Below are 21,253 nucleotides of genomic sequence, written 5' to 3'. Positions count from 1 at the left end.
ATACTCCACAACAAAACTCTCTGTAACACTTTTCGAAACCGCACGCATTTCAAGAAGGCACAATTGAAAGCGCGCTCTAGAAACAGCAAAACTAGGCCAGCTGCTTCACTTATCTGCACGATATCTCTGGTTCCGTAGCGATTATACTATTAACAATGCACTTTTGTTGGCCGCCCGACAGCGCCCGGTGGTCAAAGGTTACTATTACCTTATTTATAAAGGAGTTTGGCGCTTTAGTGTGAAGTGGGTCGACGTTGTATTATGGAGAGGAGACTACGGGGTAAATTAATTTTAATGAATGGATGACACGGGCTGCTTTTGACTAGGCTCGGGGCTTTGTAAGTGCTAATACTATAATTGGGTTATTTTATATTTTAGGATGAACTGTCTACTACATTTTAGTTGCTTAAAGCTTGGTAAAAAAAATTGTTAATACATTTCAGACGTTGAATACGATTTCATGGTTCTTACTGCAACCTAAATAGCTGCCTCATTTATGCTTACGCGAATCTAAAATTTACATATTTTGGGCATAAGAACTACTTACGAATATGAAGTAGAACTCAGAGTTTTTTTTTTAGGTTTTGTTTACTCGCCTGAACCCTCTGAATATAAAATAATACACTTATAATATAAAAAAGCGGATTTACGTATACAAATACCTTTTACACATAAATAATGAAATGCCTATTATGTATTATGTTGACGCTGGTATAGTTATTATACCTTTTATTTATGTCTATCAAATGTTTTCAGTGTACATTGCATTTTTAGGGTTCCGTACCCAAAGGGTAAAACGGGACCCTATTACTAAGACTTCGCTGTCCGTCCGTCCGTCCGTCCGTCCGTCTGTCACCAGGCTGTATCTCACGAACCGTGATAGCTAGACAGTTGAAATTTTCACAGATGATGTATTTCTGTTGCCGCTATAACAACAAATACTAAAAACAGAATAAAATAAAGATTTAAATGGGGCTCCCATACAACAAACGTGATTTTTGACCAAAGTTAAGCAACGTCGGGAGTGGTCAGTATTTGGATGGGTGACCGTTTTTTTTTGCTTTTTTTTTTGTTTTTTTTTTTTGCATTATGGTACGGAACCCTTCGTGCGCGAGTCCGACTCGCACTTGCCCGGTTTTTTTTAATTTACTTCAGCTCAGTAATTTAATAAACTAACATTAGGTACAGTGGGCTGCGAAATTGCATGGAGAAATTATGAATTAATTCATTAATAAAGTCTTTTGCGGCTGATGGTACCAATAAAAAAGGTAATACAGGTGAATAAAAAATGCGAAGCGTTGCCTACGTAAAAAAAACGGTAAGGAGACCTTATAAAAGTACTCACCCTAAATTGAGGAAGATGGGAGTAAATGCCAGCTAATCAAACTTCTGACAGTTTTAACTGTTCACTAATACCTTTAGGAAATTACAATTTTCAAAGTTTGCTATCGCAGTTGGAGCAGGTATCTGAAACAATAGAAAGCGCGTATTATTTTTACAAATTAACATTGAGTTGATGTTGCATACTTATAAATAAGTACAGTCGCCATCAGATATATCGGAGCGGCCAAGGTGCTCACAAATATCGGAACACGCCTCTATTGTCAGGGCGTTAGAGCGCGTGTTCAGATATTGTGAACACCTTGGCCGCTCCTATATATCTGATGGCGACTGTACATAAAAAATACTATAAAAAGAAGAATAACTTTACATAAACGAGGCGGTACATTAATGTCAGTATGGGGTTCTTCAAAAAAGGAGTGTACAGGTTTTTAAATGGTCGGCAACGCGCATATAACACCTCTGATGGAGTTGCAGGGGTCCATAGGCTACGGTGACTGCTTACCATCAGGCGGGCCGTATGCTTGTTTGCCACCGATGTGGTATAAAAAAATGTCTTTACAACATAACTACTCAAGAACTATTTTAGTAGGTAATCTTTAACGAAATTTTACTTCATACCTGTAAAAAAGTTCAATAATTATATTCAAGTTAACTTTGCGGAATATGTACCTAATAAGCTACATACATTTTCTCAGTTTAAAAGGCACTTTGGCTCTGTCAAAACACTGTTTCTTTGTGAAAACATAGCGAAGTTCATTCGAAAGTAATTCTTGTCGAATTACTGATCGCTGGGAAAAACGCATTTCATTCACTATCTCACACAATTTGCGACTATCAGCAAATATGCTTTTCCCATAACAAAATAGAATAAAATACGTTGTTCCCAAAGCAACTTCTCTGTAAAAATCATCTACTTATTTCAGTCTATTTTTCTCCTGAAACGGTGGCGTTATCTCGGGGCGGTCAAGGCGTGACAGGCGACGACAGTGATAAGGGACAGACGGTTTTTCCCGTCATTTGCTTCTTGCTGTCCATTCATTTTCGTCACTTGCCGAGAGTTGGTCAAATCAACCACATTGAGGAACCAGTGTTACCTGCGAGTTCGAGATTCGTAATAACTGAGTAAGCAGAAACCGCAATAATACTGGTTTCCTTGAATGTTATTCTCGTTTCTACTCGGTTAGCGTTTGAAATAACACTTCTACAGATAATAGAATTCACAATATAAGCTACATATCATCAGAGACTCGATCATGTCATGAGTTTGACCCGCAATTACTCATAGTTGGTACGGATCTATAGGTCAAGTTAGACTACAGATAAGCTAACGGTCGAAGCAAATGATTTTGTGAATTAAGGAAGCTGATATTAGTGTTTTTGTGATCCTGAACACAATTATTGTGTTCAGCATCACAAAAACACTATTATAGTCATGTGACATTGCATCTTGATAGGATTCAAAACTAATGTGGAACTTGCAACTTAGAACCGAACCTTTATTGATAGAAATGACATTTTGACAGTAACAGTTTTGAATGATTCACGGTTAGTTTCACTAGACTTATTTCGATCGGGATATGAACCGTAATTAGGTACCTTTTGTATTGTTTTCGACGCGACGACGAGTGTGAACGCGACCAGACCAACGAGTGTGAACGCGTCCGGTAGTAACGTTGAAAGCGAACGCAGCCGACGTGCACGAATGAGGGTAGACCGAGCGCGGTCTACACAACTTTGACACACACCCACTATCATCAGTTACCCGTGAACAAGATGCATGTAACTCCGTCGAAATATCGGGATTTCGAGCTCCCACAATACAAAAGGTAATCACGGTTCATATCCCAGTCGATATAAGTCTAGATTTTGACAGTAAGGTTTGCAGTAACAATAAAAACATTTATCAAAGATCGTTTGATGCAAATCGAATCGAAAACACCACATACCTAATGGTAAGCGTTTTCCTCAACGCAGGTACTGAGTTACTGAGGCGGGATCTTTAAAATCAAGAATTCTAAAATAAGTTTTATACCCCATCATCTCCAAAACAAACACTTAAAATCCCGTACCAAATCATACGGGATTTCGGCGTGAACCCAATTAGTTTTCCTCATTTCTCTCTTCTGCATTAATAAAACGAAATCTAGAGCAGAGAGATCTGTTTTTCATTCAACTTGTATGGCGTGCGGCGTCATTAAAGGAAAACTAGAGTCCAATTAGTCACGGATTATAATTAAATGAAATTGTTTTATTCCAGAAATCGGTTCCATAAATTTACAATAAAATAAAATTAAACTATTAGACTGTACAATAAAATTAAATTATTCACTAAAGTCTACAGATAATACATAAATACAAATTAAAACTTAATATTAACTAGACTTAGGGGCAATACAGGGGTTATAATACAGATAACTCACTATACTAACTATATTAAGGGCATTGTGTTGAAAAAGACACTTGATTTTAAAACGATGTGCATTCCTATGTCTATTTTGTTACTAGGTCACAGGTACACAGTCAAGCCTTAATAAATATATCCAGACAAATGGACATAAATATATAAACATTAACTTTAGTATCAAGTGCGTAGGTATCAGGTGAGTTAATTTCAGTCCTTTTGGTGATGTATTTATAAAGTTTGTAAGCGTAATTGTAAAGTATTTTAGGTATTTGTACCTACGCTTCGAAGTAAGTTACTCAATTAGGTAAAATCGGCTTAACAAATTTGTATATAAATAATTTTGAATAGATACAGAGAGCTTAATATCTACCCTAAATTTATTATATCAATTTTCATCCAATGTTTACAGAAAATACGTCAGTTTTCCCTAACGTGTTTTGACCCATCCACCATTTAACGGCGCAGATAAATGCTAATTATTGTTAAAAGATGCATAAATTATTTGTATCAAATGAATATGTACAGTCAACAAAACTAAAAGCTAAGCACTGCTGGATACTTAGTTACTTACGGCCCGATTCGAACTTTAAGATACGTCTATTAATAGATCTAGAAACGATATGGATTAGATGTGTCAGTGTCAAATGTGACGTTTCTTCAAACACTTCACGTTTCGTCACTTTTGACACTGACATATCTAATTCATATTGTTTCTAGATCTATTAATTGACGTACCTTAAAGTTTGAATCGGGCAGTTATTTGTATATATACAGGGGTACTAAGCTTATAGTTTACATATGTCGCTAGGGAACTATTATTGTCGCACCGACAAGATACGACGTGTCATAAATCAAACTCCTCAACCATACATTGACGTCTAGATCTAGCATAGAACATCAATGAATTGTTTCCAGTGCTGGTGTATAAATTGTTGAATCTATTTTGGTCACCAATAGACATTCCTACCGATCTCGTGCATACTCGACGTAGTTTCAGGTGTTTCATTTCAGGCGCATACAAGTGTTTAAGCTCAATTCATTTTAAAATAATTACGGTGATAATTAGTTAGCTCGTTGGGTGCATGACATTCGGAAAATCGCGGGGCACTTTTGGATGAGACTAGCCCAGGACCGGGATAAGTGGCGTACACGAAGAGAGGCCAAGCTCAGCAGTGGGCGACTGAAGGCTAGAATGATGATGATGACGGTGATAATACATCTTGGTTTAATTATTGTTAATTATAATAGGTCTAACAAAAATTCGTCTAGATAGGTACTTTGTACAATACATGTAAATAGGTGGGTGTACATGTACAACTGGGTGATATACATATGTAGGACGAGAAACCTCAATATAAGAAAGTAAATACAATTTATTTGAATGTTGATTTTTCGTAAATTTTTAGAATCTTTTTTGTTATAAATATGGTTTATTGATTAATTTCGATACTTTTAAGTAATTTTTAGGATTATATATACCAATAACTACGTTCTTTAATAATAAAAAACTTGTTTTAAAAAGATAAAAAAAAAATATTGTTATATGTATTAACCAATTATATCATAAATGTCTAATAGATTGATATTTATTTTAAGATATTTCGGTAACAAATATTGTTCGGGTAAATGTTTCGAATATACATTATTTAGTGTTAAAAAAGTGACGTCTAATGTTTTGTGCGTCGTTAGCGTACGTGTGGCCACTAATTCATAGTTTAAAGTCAGGTCCCCACTAAAAACCGATCACAGTGCCACAGATTTCTGCGGCATTATGCTTTGTAAATCCTATTTTAGCGTCCTATGTTTTTTATGTCTTCATTTTCTTTATGTACTATGTTGTGGCGTTAAATAAATGTATTTTCTTTCTTTTTTTCGTTCTATGATTACACATATTTACAGCAATACTAATTTACATGCATACGAAACATGGTACTAGCTCAGAGAAAAAAATACATAGAGTGCTCAACTGCTCACTCCATACATCAGTGTTGGTACCAAAACGACTATTATTTTCGTAGTCGACTTCTAGCATCGAGTAGCGGAATTATCAGTGCTACTACTTGACAATAGATGTTGCGATGACCAAAAAGTCTAATTCACAACAATTTTTCAGCTAATATTATAACCGGAACTCTATTTTCAACTCCTACTGCTTAATATTAGTTGTAAATTGTTGTTAAATACAATTTTCGTGAGTCGCGACACTCGAGACATCTAGTGTCAAATAGCGGTACTGATAATTCCGCTACTCGATATCGACTACGAAAATAATAGTCGTTTTGGTACCAAAACTGATGTATGGAGTGAGCACTCTATGCTTACTATATTTATCTATGGTACTAGTAAACACGGTAATAGGTGTACACAGCACAGTCCATAAATTTGTTAGTAAAACAATGAAACAGACACTAACTATTCACAAAGGAGGCACACAATACCTACTCCATTTGTACGCGTATCTGTATTCAATGCTTGATGCTCATGCATGCTTTATGGTTCACTTGCTTTGAGCCAGATAGTTTAGGTGTTTGGGGTACACGGTTGAGCGTTGAATTGACTATAGATTATTAATATTAAAGACTGTCAAGTCTCCTCAACGGGGTTGGCCAGTCGAAGTATTAAGCAGATGGCGCCAGCATGGCTTGCCCTGTCAATTCCTACAATTGTGTCAAATTTTTGTTTTTTTAATGGAATTTTATGCCCTGGGTGCCAGCCCTTTAAGACTTCTCTCTTAAAAAAGGGGCAAGCTATGATGGCGCCATCTATGCAAACCTTTAACAGTTGCCAACTCCATTAGGTATATCTCGTTTTTTTTGGGATTTCTAAGGGAAGAAATTTTAAAGTAGTCCGAAGTCCTTGCTGCGACAATCAGAAACTTAAGAATGCTTGCATACCGTCCAATGAGTATTATGATTTATCAGTGAAACTGAAAACACGTTGAGAAGCTTTTTTCATCACAGCTTAGATTAATTTGGTATACTATTGCAACGTATTTTTGGGCCACCTGTATATTCCCCTCATACATAGTAGCCACAATGAATAGTTTCAAGTATGCGATACACTTAACTCTTAAAATGACGCTGTTAAACATAACCTTGAATACCCCAATAAAGATAATGCCATGACGTACCAAAGCTTTTAGTATATCAAAGTGCATTAGTATTGATCTAACAATGTTCGTGAGATTTATCATTTGCATTTCCGAATATCTCGAACGCTCGGGCTGAAATTAATGTGGAACGTTTATTTATAAGCAAATGTTTGTTAAGGATTTCTGATAATTGGGCCTTGATAGTTAAAGGTTTGGTTTCTATTAGTAACAACAAAACAATAATCAAAGTATTTTTTTCACAGTCGATGCAAATGATTTTGTGAATGAGCGTATTAGTATTTTTCTACTATCCTGTAGGCGTATTAAGGAAATGTTTATCCATATGATAAAATAAGTGTAATTTTTAGGCAGTAAGTAGGATTTAAGGCTGATGTGGAATTTGCAACTTGAAACCGAAACTTTATTGATATTAACAAGACAAATAGTAATTGAACGAACGCATTTATGAAGGATGTATTATTATCAATACATTCCAATCAAAGTGACACCTTGATTCTTCTTCTTTCACAAAATAAAGGGTGTGACGTCGCAATGACTGCTCACCGCAACAGTCGCTGTGTGCGCAATATTTCCGCTCCACCGGCTCCTTTGAGATTGGGATCACTATGATCAGTGACTAATGACGGCTGACCGGAGAAAGAAAGGGTAATAGGCTTACTGGAACGGTGTACCACGTTGTTTTTTGACATTAATTAATAGTTTGAGTTTAGCCGTTTGCCCAGTCGAGTACACCTGCAAACGCCTGTACAAGTTTGTACCGGCCGTATATGCTAGTTAAGAGGTACTTACCGATTTTTAGAGTTTAAAGGTCAAATCAAATACAAGTATCATCAGCTTTTTTTCGACATCAAAAGAAAGCAAATAAATTAGAACTTCAGGTACAAATCAAATTATTTTATCAAATATTTTGATTTGCGTTCTTTAGTCATACTACTTACTATATGTATTTACAGGTGTATAAACTAAAATAAATGTCATATGCTAAAGGAAAAGCCGGCCTCCATCACCACTGGAGGACTTCGTCACTTTTCCTTTATCACTTTTCCTTTAGTAGGTACACGACATTTACATATTTCAGTTTACTATTATATTAGTTAGATACATTGTTTATACGTACCATAGGCACTTTTAATTAAATAGTTAACATTTATTTACTTAAACTTTAGTTACCACATATTTTTGTCTATTGTATGTTTTTTCTTTTTGTTATCTGTCGTGTTTGTTTCACCGGATGGTCTAATCCAAAGATCAACGGTAGCGTGGAAGTCGCCAGCTTCACATCAGCCCCCTGAAACCATTTCGTGGCACTTACTCCTTCCTATGTTTTTCTGCTTTGTATAATTTTCTCTTCTGTGTTTGTGTGTGCTTAAGAATAAAAGCAAAATCATTAAATAATATGATTATTAATTTTACTTGGATACTTAATCGTAACAGCTATAACTGTAACCAATTAACCAAAGCTTGCCGAAGACTTCATTTCAGTAAATTTACGAGACATTACACTAACATCTTTGTACTTAGTTAGGCACGGTCGTGAAACATTCGGTCTGACAGAACAAAGTGGACCGAATTAGACCAATCGATGCAATCCCGCGACTACACAAAACTACTGTCTGTAAATGGTGCATTTCACGGGCTTTCCCGTACAGACGCATTTTATTTCCTGTGCTGCGAGTTTTTCTTTCGTCATTTAAAGCAGGCGATTATTTTTTTGTTCATATTTTTGACCATTTGTCATAGAAAAGGAAACTCTTATACCTGCAAATATTTAGAAAATTCGCGTTTGTACGGGACAACGGTAGACAATTTCATGGAATGTTCCAAAACATTGTCACGTTAAAATAAAGTTTAAACATAATCTTTACGATAACAGTTTTGAATAATTCACGGTTAGTTTCACTAGACTTACTGCCCGATTCGAACTTTAAGATACGGCAATTAATAGATCTAGAAACGATATGGATTAGATGTGTCAGTGTCAAAAGTGTCGTTTTTGTTTGGAGAAACGTCACATTTGACACTGACATATCTAATCCATATCGTTTCTAGATCTATTAATTGACGTATCTCAAAGTTCGAATCGGGCCGTTATATCGAACGCCCCTATTTCACCACTGTGACAGGTGCGACAATTGTCGACATCACTGTTACTGACGTCACAGGCCTCTATAGGCTACGGTAACCGCTTACCATCAGACGGGCGGTGTGCTTGTTAGCTACCAACATGTTAATTTAAAAAGAACTCCACTGTAACGCCAGTTAATAAGTACTTATTTTGCGAAGCTAATGACAATTGTCACAAGAAATATGACAATTGTCACGAAATTCCGACACAGAACTCATTTGCTGTCAAGAATTACCGAAAGTTCTTTTAAATCCTGTGACAAATATCATTATCATCATAAACATCCCAAGAGAAATACCTGTTTTTTGCCGATATAATAAAGTTTTTTGAGGTGACAAACAGGAATACGGGCCGCCCGATGGTAAGCGGTAACCGTAGCCCATGGATGCCTGTGATGTCAGCAACAGTGACATTTGTCGAATTGTCGCACCTGTCACCGTGGTGAAATAGGGGCCAGATACCGTGATTACCTATTGTGATATTTGCGTAAGTAATTACGGTCATTATCCCGGTCGATATGTCTAGTCAAATCTTTACGATTTTCGTTATCTTAATGTACGCGTACGAATACGAGTATGGATGAATAAAAAATAAAGCTTTTCACTGAAGGAGTCATAAAAACAAGATATCAAAGCCTTTGGCGCCGTTACAGCCATCTTTATATCCATAAAAGCATTGAATAATAAAAATACAGAATTGGCCCTTCATTTCATAACCTATTCCTTGAAGAAACGTCTACTCGTCGACGTATTATCTTATTTACAAAGCTACATGGAGTGTGTGTTACATATAGGGACTGGAGACCCGCCCCGGCTTCGCACGGGTTAGCAAATTATACACTTAAACCTTCCTCAAGAATCACTCTATTGATAGGTGAAAACGGCATGAAAATCCGTTCAGTAGTTTTTGAGTTTATCGCGAACATACAAACACAAACAGACAGACGTGGCGGAGGACTTTGTTTTATAAGGTGTAGTGATTGGTGGGTGCTGAGTGTATGATACCGGTTGGTAGCACATGGCTAAAGTAGATAAAGTGCATTGGTGTAACTTCGAACGGTAATTTTGAAAATGGCAAATACCTGCTAAACTAGAAACACTTTCTACTGTAGCAACAGTAAGCAAGATGCCTTGGTAAGCGTTGCAGTAGCGTGTGTTGCTAAAGTATGAAGTGCGTCTAGTTTTATAGATAATAGATATTTATACTGTTTTCAAAATGATCCCGCTTTCGATTTTATCCCAACGCACCACAGAAGGTGCACTATCTTACAAAACCGATATTTTACAGTATAAGGAGGTTTCCAGTTAAAACAAAAAGAAAGTTGAATGTAGGTGTTGGATTATCTGGCTATTATTTTGGGCGCATCAATATAACAGGTCGTCACGTGGTCACTATATCTTCACTTCTCACATGTGGATCTATCATTACTTTAGGAATTCAAGAATCTTGAAACATTACAACAACGTTGTAAAAATGCAAAATGCTTTGACTTCCTCTCATCACATTTGTTATGAAAGTGATCATCGATCATAAAGCAATAATGGCAACTGATGGATCGGAAGCTGTTAGATAATGCACATTAGTTTGTTTAGTGGAGAAATAACGTATCCGACTATAGTACATTATACAGGGTGGATTTCCGTTGCCGGGGAGGTTTTGGGATTATACTGAGCAACTTTGACTAAGAGGGGGTCCCTTTGTTTGACATAAAGTTTCAAGTCATAATGTGTTGTTTGTCATATTATCATTAGTCATAATTCTGAAACCGTTAACTTTTCAGGATTTTCGTAAGGTTGTCCTATAGATAGATTAGGTTAGGTTAGGTTTGTTAATTTATGACAATCCTGAAAAGTTACGCGTTTCTGAAAAAAACAAATTATGACTAACGAAGATGCGGACAAGCAATACATTATGACTTAAAACTTTTTGGGAAACAATAGAGACCCGACTAAGAGACCAGCCACGAAATTGCGAAAAAAATAATTTGGCTGTTTCATACATTTTGGCTGGTCCATTTTCTATGGGAGGGTACATTTTTTTCGCGATTTCGGCGCTAGTCCCATAGTAAAAGTTGCTCAGTATAATCCCAAAACCTCCCTGGCAATGGGAATGCATTTATTTTTTTGCCACCGTGTATATTTACTTACTTCTTTCTTTTACTAAAGCCTCGAGGTTTGTTTGATGTATAAATATAATTGCTTTTATCGGTGTGATGTGCACGATTTTACATTGAACGTAGGAAAAGCGGCTGATTGGTTTACACTTAAGATAGGCAACATAAATCCAGAATTAATTAATTAAAATTAAATTAAATTAAAATTTCTTTATTAAAGACAACATATGGTCCATACATTTGTTAGTTATTGCTTATAATTTATGTTAGTAACAACAGAGCCTCTACCATCAGTTTTAACATTGACATAACGCTCACGTCTACGTAATTTACTTTCTGTACATCTCGCTTGCACTATTGCTCGCATATGCGAGTACGAGCGAGATGCATAGAAAGTAAGTTACGTAAACGTGAGCGTTATGTCAATGTCAAAACTGGTGGTAGCCGTACAGTAACCTAATAAAATATTTAATAATTTATAAACAAAAGTGACTTTGACTTTTGTAATAGGTCTTCCTTTCCAAGATAGGTATCAAGTCATACTTGTAAAATTTGAATGCGCCACCCATTCTACAAGCATTTGTCCACGCTTCGTTTGCTTCGATCTTCCGACTCATTCAAAAACGACGTAACTTCACATCACCGTCCACTCTACAGCCTGACACTTTTTAAACCTTACTACACAGTCAATAAGGCTCAACTTTAGTCAGGCAAGTGCGTTGCTGTAGAACATGACATGTCCCGATGACATGTAGAATCTTTTCCGTGTTCGAGCAACGACTATCTCTTTACCTTATCGGTGTGTTCCGTCACCGTATAATAACCTTTCTGAGAGTACATTTTATGCGTGTAGCTATAAAGATGAATTAGTCCTACTTAAAGGTTTTCCGGTGGTTAGTTTTACCATTAAATTGTGATACTGGTATATGGTTAAAGAAATTACATGTGCTATTAAAGTTTAATTCTTATGTAACGATCTAGCAAGACTAATGCCTTTACCCATACCATCTTAGAGCATTTAATAACTGGAGTCGCCTTTAAAAGCTTACCCCTCTGCCGAAAAACTTGCACAATTGTGTAAACTTTTGTATGGACTGACATGGCTATTTGTACGTTACGACATATCATGTAGAAATAGCAATACATTTGACGTCCTCTCCCCCGCAAAAATCGGCAGACTGTTTCGTACAGAAAATGACAGCCATGACGTCTCCAGTTACTCTAAGCATAGCATCGACCAAGTAATTAAGGCCACTGTTAAAGCTGTGCTGCGGTGGTTTTCTGGCAGACGTTAACCAAGCCTTTAATTCAACCCTAATACCTTCTTATCGATCGCATCCAATATGTGGTAGACCTGTTCATTTCTAGTATTTTTTTCATTGACAATTATTTCGACAATCTATGTATCAAGTCTCGGAAGCATAGTAGTTCTCCTAATATGTATACTGGGTCAAACAAATCTTGTCAGTAGCAATGTAAAGCAAACTGAACACTCAAAGAGTAGTATTGCACTAAGAAAAGCAGCAATGTATATCAAACCAAAACCTTTTTTTCCGCTGAGCGCGCCCTACGTACGTCAATACAAATTGTCACTCGCAGTTTATTGAAAATGTTTGAAATTGTTATTAATATTTTGTATTATGTGTATTATAATGTTTGAAATTGATAAAATGATTAACAGATTTGAAGATCCTAAAATTTAATTAGCAGCGGACTATGCCGTTAAACAAAAATGTACCTATGGATAAAATCATTGCTTCTGCAGGTATTTGAATTATCGAGAAGATGGAATTGCATTTGTAGTGGTTGTATGCTGATAGTACAAGAAAATAGAAAATTCAAATATAGAATGCCTGTAAACAAACAATACTACTACATATGCAATTCCACGCTCTCGATGATTCAACTATAGATGTCCTACTGGATTTTAATACGAGTATTTTATTTGATTTCTCAGTTGGCACTGTAGGCATTGTGGGCACCTTAGCTTTGCTTTAGGTCATGCACAATCTTATTTAATATACCTATTGGTATTTAATGGTGACACAGCAGAAATATTTCTTGATATAGAAACGATTCAGAATGTAAACAAACAAGATGATGGCTGTCATTCACGATCCACATTCCACAGATAAAACACAGATGACACGCGATTTTCGAATTATTCGAACACAGTGTTGCTAACCCGCGATTTTTCAAATTTGCCGCCGTTTGCTACTGACAAGATTTGCTTGACCCAGTATAGCTACTAGTAATTAAAGCGCTTTATAAAGGCGTAACAACAATGTATCGGGATTAGCCATGAAAAAGGCTTGTATTGTGGTAAAGATCCTTTTGTCAATCTATTTTTTAAGAATAAAAAGTAATAATAGGTACTCGTATCGTACTCATATGAAATACCTAAGTAAAAATAATTATTAATTATAAACCGGTTCACCCTTGACCGCCATATTGTTTGCCGCACGCCGGTCGGGTACGAAATTGGAAATGTTATATTCACTTGCTAAGGGTTCCAAGTTACCAGGCCTGACGAAAATTGCCATTTTTTTCGCCAGAATTTAATGACGTGTAACTTTCGCGAGAGTTATTCAATAAGCCCAACTTTTTTATACGAGAGGGGAATATGTTTCCTACAAAAAAGGGACGTATTATTATATTCCGGGTATAGCTAAGTTAATTTGGATTATGACTGTGGTTCAATTTACCTCAACTCGATTCTAAGTTAAAATACGTAAACTTATGCTGTATTCTGGTTATTAGTAGGTTTCTTAAATCATCTAATTTTTGCAAAAAATTAGAAACCGGGGGTCAATATAAATGTTTTTCAAGAAAGCAAGGGGGTAGGTACTTGTATACTTTGATTTCTTGAAGTACCTGAATTCGTGGTTCACATTCAGACACCTTACCTCTAAAGAGTTACAACTATACATTGTATTCGTGTACGGTGCTCGTTTTATAAAATACCTATGTTAGTTTTTAGAAGTAGGTAATAATTTTCTAGAAATATTTATGTTTTTCCCAACTGCCATTGGCCGTACAACTCCATCTTAATACAAAAATACCTCAACAAAGGCACTAAAATATGAATAAAGCATTTATTCATAATCCTGCAATCCCACTCAGTCAATACGTTCATAAAACCTTCTAGAGTGACAAATGAATAAGGGACACCGTCTTCCCACTCACAAAGTCCTAACAATACACCAAATGCATATACACTTAATACCTTCTTCCATTGAACGGGAGAATAGCCTGACCTATTCCTCTATTCGGGGACTTTTATTGAATTCTGAAGGTTGGAATCCTCAAATCGCGTGAAATATGGGATATTGCCGGATTCAAATGTTCGTGTTGACAGTTTTGTGGCTTGGTAGGAATAGTTTTATATAATTCTTTTAAAGTTACATGCGATAATATATTATTTTGATAATTGTAATTATTTTCTTTGTTTTTCATTTGTAACATTAATTGAATTACGGGAATCCGTTGGAAAAGCGAGTAATGGCTGCTTGCTTGCTACGTCGGCGTCGTAGCAATATCCATGGCGTAGCAAGGTCTACACCATTGGAAGCTCTACGCCGTAGCGGAAGGTACACTTACAAGTATCATCATAGAGATAACATAGAAATCATCAATTATTAAGCCTTTTCTCAAAATTCGTTTTAGACTTACTCCCTTTAATAAAACTTTACGGGCCTGATTTAGTTAAATTATGTTTTATCCCTTTCTTACAAATACATAAGTCTAAATGACAGATAAAGACAAACGATTATTAGCTAATTGAGGTTTGTAGCGCGTTTATGATTTATGGGGGTTTATGATTTATGAATAAGGGGGTTAGACTAGAATCTTGACAAGTGGAAAAACGTGCGGTATAATTATTAATTAATAAATACATATTTTATTAACTGACATTAATAAAAATTATAGTAACTATTTTTTTTCAAACATGCAATGAAATGTCGTCGCTCCGGGCGTTATAACAGGCTTCGAAGTATCACGTTTCGGGCGGAGCAACTCGAGAGAACTGTAAAGGCCAGCGCAAACCGGCGGAGCGCAGCGCAGATCACCGAGGAGGATTTACGCCGCGCAGCGCACACCGGCGAGGTAAAATCCCCCGCGATACCGTGAGCGCCCGCCAGCCCGAGTGCCGGCGGCCGGCGCACCAGGGAGCACTTTAACGCAGGCCGGGGGATGCCGCGACATGCCGCCGCGTGTACTCTATCACGAGGGATTAGTGACTAGTGTGCACAAGTTCTCCCTCGTCGTCCCGGCGCTACTCCGGCGCACTCGGGAGGCCTCGGCGCATGCCGGGGGATGCCGCGGCATCCCGGCGCCTACCGCCGCGGTATCCTCTAGCGTGCTCCTCGATGCCGCGGAGTAACAATCCTCCGTGATGCTCCGAGGTCGGTCTCAAAGCATTTAAATTTATACCTGAAGGTAATTAAAATAGGGAAGCGGTTTGCGCAGGCCTTAAAGGAATTTCATACAAAATTGAAGGCCTAGAGGCCGGGAAGTAATTTTTTTTATTTTCCATTTCACAGATATTTGTGACACACCATCGTGGCATTTAGCCATTACTTCAAAAAAACTATAGGCAGTATTTGCTTTATGGTTTATGGTACGATTTCTTTTTTTTAATCTTTATAGGGCTGTATCTCCTAAACCGTGCGTCGTAGCGCAAAATTAATCAAATTTTCGTTCCCCTTTCAAAACACAAAAGTAATATTTCAAAAACACATAAAAGAAAAAAAAAGAAACAAAAGAAGAAAAAGAAATAAAAACGTTTACAGGGTTGTATCTCCTAAACCGTGCTTGCGTCGATGCGCAAAAATAATAAAATGTTCGTTCCTCTGTAGGAAACCCCTAATTAATATTTAAAAAAAAACACAAACAAGAAAAAATAACAAAAGAAAACTTTATAATGCTGTATCTCCTAAACCGTACGTCGTAGCGCAAAAATAATTAAATTTTCGTTCCACTTTAAGACCCTGAATAATATTTACAAGACACAAAAAAAGAAAAAAAAGCAAGAAAAATATTTATAGGGCTGTATCTCCTAAACCATGCGTCGTTGCGCAAAAATAGTAAAATGTTCGTTCCTCTGTAAGAAACTCCTAATTAACATTTAAAAAAACACAAAAAAAAAACTTTATAATGCTGTATCTCCTAAACCGTACGTCGTAGCGCATAAAAATAAAATTTTCGTTCCCCTTCATAACCACACGCACTGAACAACCTATCACATTAGGACATGAAACAATCATCATCATAATCATCAATTTTTATTATTATTTCATTGCATGCTTGAGAAAAGCGCTATACATGCCTAGCCGTGAAAAGAAGACCGGCTTCGTAACACTATCCGGCCTCCATACGGTCGGCCGTCTATACCTACTCACCCGGCAAGCCCTTCTTTCCCGGCGTCTGCAGTAATGTACTATTAAAGTGAAGATGTGGTTTGACTATCTACCTCAATACACGGTCTTTTGGGCCGAAAATATTCTTATTAACTTATTACCCAGATTAAAATTATAGGGCAACAGTCATCATATATATAAAATCGAAAAACCAGAACGGGATAAAAAACGAGGGAAGAAGCGAGATGGCGCCTTACAAATTTCTAAAAAAGTTTTTGACACGTTTCTCAAATACGACGCACGTATGATAAGAAAAAACTGTTTCAATCTATTATCTAAATATGGGAATAGACTAGAACATAAAAACTATCGCTTTCGATACGTATTTAATTTACAATAAGCAAAACAAATTTTCATAACAATCTTTATTTTACGACGATCGGCCGTTTCTCGGCAACTCTCGGTTAGTTTCGTTTCGGTGGTGCTACAGACTAGACCAAATTATTCGTAAGTTAAAGTAACCTAAATTATGTTTGTCATGTTGGTATACAGTAATTTCGGCGTTTTTTTACACGAAGTAAAATAAAAAGTGCTGTCAACCTCAACCTTAGTCTATAGCCTAATATACGAGTGACTTATGCCACATATGACTTATCATTATCAATCAAAATAATATTATCATATTATTAATAATTTGTATTTTGTTGTTTTAAATTTCTTTTTAAGTTATATTATTCAGATTGACTTTCACGGCTTCGGCAAACATTGCTATTCGTCCGGGGAACGGGCTGCCGAGATGGGCCAAAAGTACAAAGTTGATAGTAAGTTATAATGTAGGTAGATAAAGTGCATGTTCAGATATTATTGAGCGACCTGATGAAAATAAGCAAATGTACAGTCAGCAGTCAGCCAAATATCTTAATACAACTTTGTTGCCATAGAAATAAGGATGTGTTCCGATATAGTGGCGCAATATTGAGAGACCAAAGCTAGCCGGTTTAGTGGCTCGGACACTTAGAGAGAATGGGAGAGGATCGTGCCGTGAAGAGAGCGTAAAATGGGACACGCCCGAGTGGACGTCCTAGGTACCGCTGAAACGACGTAGTTGCTCAAGACCTGCTCAACCTCAACCATGGTGTTGGCGACTGGCGAGAGCTATCGCAAGACCGACAAACATGGCGTATCTGGTGTCGGAGGCCAGGACTCACTTTGGGTCGTTGCGTCACCGTAGCCGTAGTAAGTAATGTTAATATCCAGAAAGGGAAATGGGGACTACCTACGTTTGTATGAAAAGGCGATTTATGGGCGGTGGTCGTCCATATTCGTTTTAAGGCGAAAATTAATCTAATGAACGTTTTTGCAACTAGGCTTATAAAAATAAATAATAATTTTATGTTGAAACAAGTTTTAAATAAATACCTACGTAGGTAGATGAAAAAATACAATCTTGCCTTTTATCAAATCACATAATTTTTTGAGAAATTTGCGAATTAAGTTATCCAAATAACGGCTACAAATAAGAAATCCCTATCACAGTTATACTTAAACCCTGGCAGGGTTGAATACATAATAATGTCGGTATTTAACTAAACATAAGACAAACTTTTTATTTTATTTACGCGAGCGGAGCTGCGGGCCCGTCCTAAATAAAATTGCTACTATCAGTTACACAAACAACAAAATTGGAACAAAATAGTATTTTTAGTCTACCCTTAACACATACAAACACGTTTCGAATGACAAATGTAGCATTTAATCTGCAGACCGATCTCGGCACATTATTTACGACTAATACAACTTTTGTATTACATATTTGAAACGGATGGAAAGATACTAATCTTTGATAAGTATACACATATTATAATGTCAAAAACAACCCTTGACCACATTTGACACATAATTAACTGAGTGGCTATATTTTTTTTTAAAGCCACGTTAAATAAATATAATATACATATAATATATAAATTGATTAAAGCCTGACCAGTAATACATATATGATCATTGTCAAGAGGGCGCTGTTATTCTCATGAATAGGGTGACTGTGGAGTGTAGACTGTAGCTTTGAAATGATGAGATGTCCGTGGTGAAGTGTAGAAACTGGCAATCTGGAATTTCAACTAGTGGGTGTATCATGCAGAGTCAGTTATGTTTATTTTTGCCAATCTCATTAATAATTAACACGTATGAAAGGAACATAAATCCTAGACTTATATAACTAGATACATACATTCCACGCAATTCATTAACATAATATACGAACACAAAAGTAAAAACATGATAAAACGCACACAAGTAAAATGAGTAAAACTTAAAATACTAAAAGACTAAACTGAAACATAACAAGACTCCTAGCTATTCACGATAGTGACAGTTCAGTATAGTATGAAAAAAATAGTTCCAGTGAAATTCCGCAACATGGCGCGTGATCATATATTCCTGGTCAATTTACATGTTACTAAAGCCTGACCGGGAATATATGATTGAGCTGATTATTAATCAGCTTAAAACATGACAAATAACTTTCAAATTCTAATAAAACATTTCCTAATTATTGTACAAAGAAAATAGCACTCATGCAAGCGAGCCATCACATGCTCGCATCATCGTCGCTCATTAGGTATATACCGAAACAAGACTTTGCTAGTTTTATAATAAATTACATAATTTATAACACTTTAACTAGCTGCTATCCGAAAATTCACGTCACCTTAAGCTATTATGTCGAAAGCCTCAAGTTTCAAAAGTTGGAGAATACCATAAAACGGGGTGAGTAGGTTTCGCGGGGAGAGGTGGGTTATGAATGGGGAGAGAAGGTTTGAGAGGGGGGGTGAGAAGGGGTTTTAAGGCTACTGCTACAAAAATAATGTATTCCAATTTAAAATGGAGCTATAGTAATACGCATAATAAAAAAAAACGATCCAACATTCTTCTACTAAATACGAGGCACTACGGGGTGAGGTGGGTTTTCCTCTTTATCGTCAAAGTTATGAAATGGAACTACCCAAAATAAAATAAAAATTAAAATACAAACGTCCGGAACACTTATTATACAGGGTGGAACATTTCTAGAGACTAAGCTAAAAGGATCATGTTATCTAAGTGATCTACAATCGAATTATTATAATCGTAAAGCTGGATTAAAAAGTTAAACAAAATCAATAAAATGAAATATTTTTATATCAGTTTAAATTGACACATGTCATGCCATACTATAGGATCTACTTGCTAGGGTTGAAACATACAGATTTTTGTACTAATGTTTAACAAACTGTATCTCAAAAACGGTTAGAAATATTAACGTGATTAATAAGTGAAAAATAAAGAACGTAGCCTAAACAATACCCCGTTTGCGTAAAAGTCCTTCGTTCTGTTCCACCCGATATACACCATTCAGTTTTCATATGTAAAAATAAAATGTTATCGAGGTTTGAATTTCAGTTTTGACCCTACTCACCCCATTTTACGGTACCTCGAAAATTTGATATAGTGCCGAGCTGCCGAGCACGTATTTAAGTTATGCTTAAACTGAATATTTGTAACAATCAACGCGTTCCGTGTCAGGAATCTCGGATCCCCGGCCGTTCCCGATCGCTTCCGGGTCAAGTGCGGATACAATTGGAGTGCGGCTCGCCGGATTTGCTCGCTCACTTGACTGCTCGCTCATTTCGCTCGCCTGTTCGCCGTTTCTATTCACTCCAGGCTGTAATTCACAATTTCGTCTCGACTAGCCTTGTGACTAGTGGAACTTGACCTGAATGATACTAGAATGAAACAGCGCAACGTAGAAATATAATTTAGGTCCGAAAGTCTTATGTCGTTATTGGTATGTTATTATTATTATAGGGTATTTGACTATTAGTCAAATCAGTTTCTTTTTTCGAACTGTCAATACGATTTGGCTAGAATGGAATTTATATGAAATAGTAGCATGTGACGTCACGATAAAAATTTTATAGTTTTATATGGGTTTTAAATACAGCATATCTTTACAAAACTTTATAATTAGGTTATTTTTTAAGTATGGCATTTTGTTGTTAAAGTTAAAGGACTTAAGTTTTAACGGTTTTGTTTATTTTGATACGTATTCGGTGATCACTTTATACTGGTTTTCATAGAGCAGGTTTCTAAGAAGGTAAGTGCTACGAATATCGTCTCGGTTCTGATCGTAAGGATGTGACTTACTGTTCAGAATGTTTCCAGGAGGCTTATTCTGATTCTATAACACGTTATGAATTTGATCTGGATTTGTTATGAATATGATCTGTCAGTCATTTCTTCACCCAGGATTGTCACTTGACGGCTGACAGATTATATAAAAACAAATCCAGATCAAATTCATAACCTGATATTGCAATCAGAAAGCATCCTGTATAAGCTGCTCTTCACGCCAGTGCCAGGGTATGGTGAAATATGGAGGCGTGCTCTTTATTCTTCCCTAAAGTTAGTTATAAGAATACTTCTTAAGTATCGAGGACAGTTGTATACCGGGTGTGGCCTGTAACATGAGCAAAAAATTAAACTGTAGGCTGTACTCCTCATACTGACCAACATTTGTTCAGCGACTTTTAAAAATAAGTTGTGGTTTGATTTTTAATACACTTTAAAGTTTATTCTAAGACGCAATGTATTGCGAATTTTGTTATGTTTAAGGCGTGACAAGCAACGTCAATCACAATGATATGGCGTGGCGATGGCGTCCATTGAAGATAATATTTATTTTGTATGAAAAATAGGGAGTCTAAATACTTCATAATTTTTAAAAGTTGTTGAACAAAAGTGTCACAGTTTGAGG

General features: G+C 36.4%; 1 long non-coding RNA gene across 1 annotated transcript in view; it reads right to left on the bottom strand.

Annotated features, from left to right (window-relative positions):
• The window catches only part of LOC134791793 (uncharacterized), an 82,741-nt gene that overhangs the window by 50,004 nt on the left and 11,484 nt on the right, over positions 1-21,253 (bottom strand). Inside the window, exon 2 of the long non-coding RNA XR_010144316.1 lies at positions 1,346-1,467. This is a non-coding gene — a long non-coding RNA (uncharacterized LOC134791793). The remainder of the gene's footprint in view (positions 1-1,345; positions 1,468-21,253) is intronic.

The sequence above is a fragment of the Cydia splendana genome, chromosome 6, assembly GCF_910591565.1.
Source record: "Cydia splendana chromosome 6, ilCydSple1.2, whole genome shotgun sequence".
Taxonomy (NCBI): domain Eukaryota; kingdom Metazoa; phylum Arthropoda; class Insecta; order Lepidoptera; family Tortricidae; genus Cydia; species Cydia splendana.
Note: the sequence above shows the minus strand (reverse complement) of the source record. Positions and strands in the feature narration are given on the sequence as shown.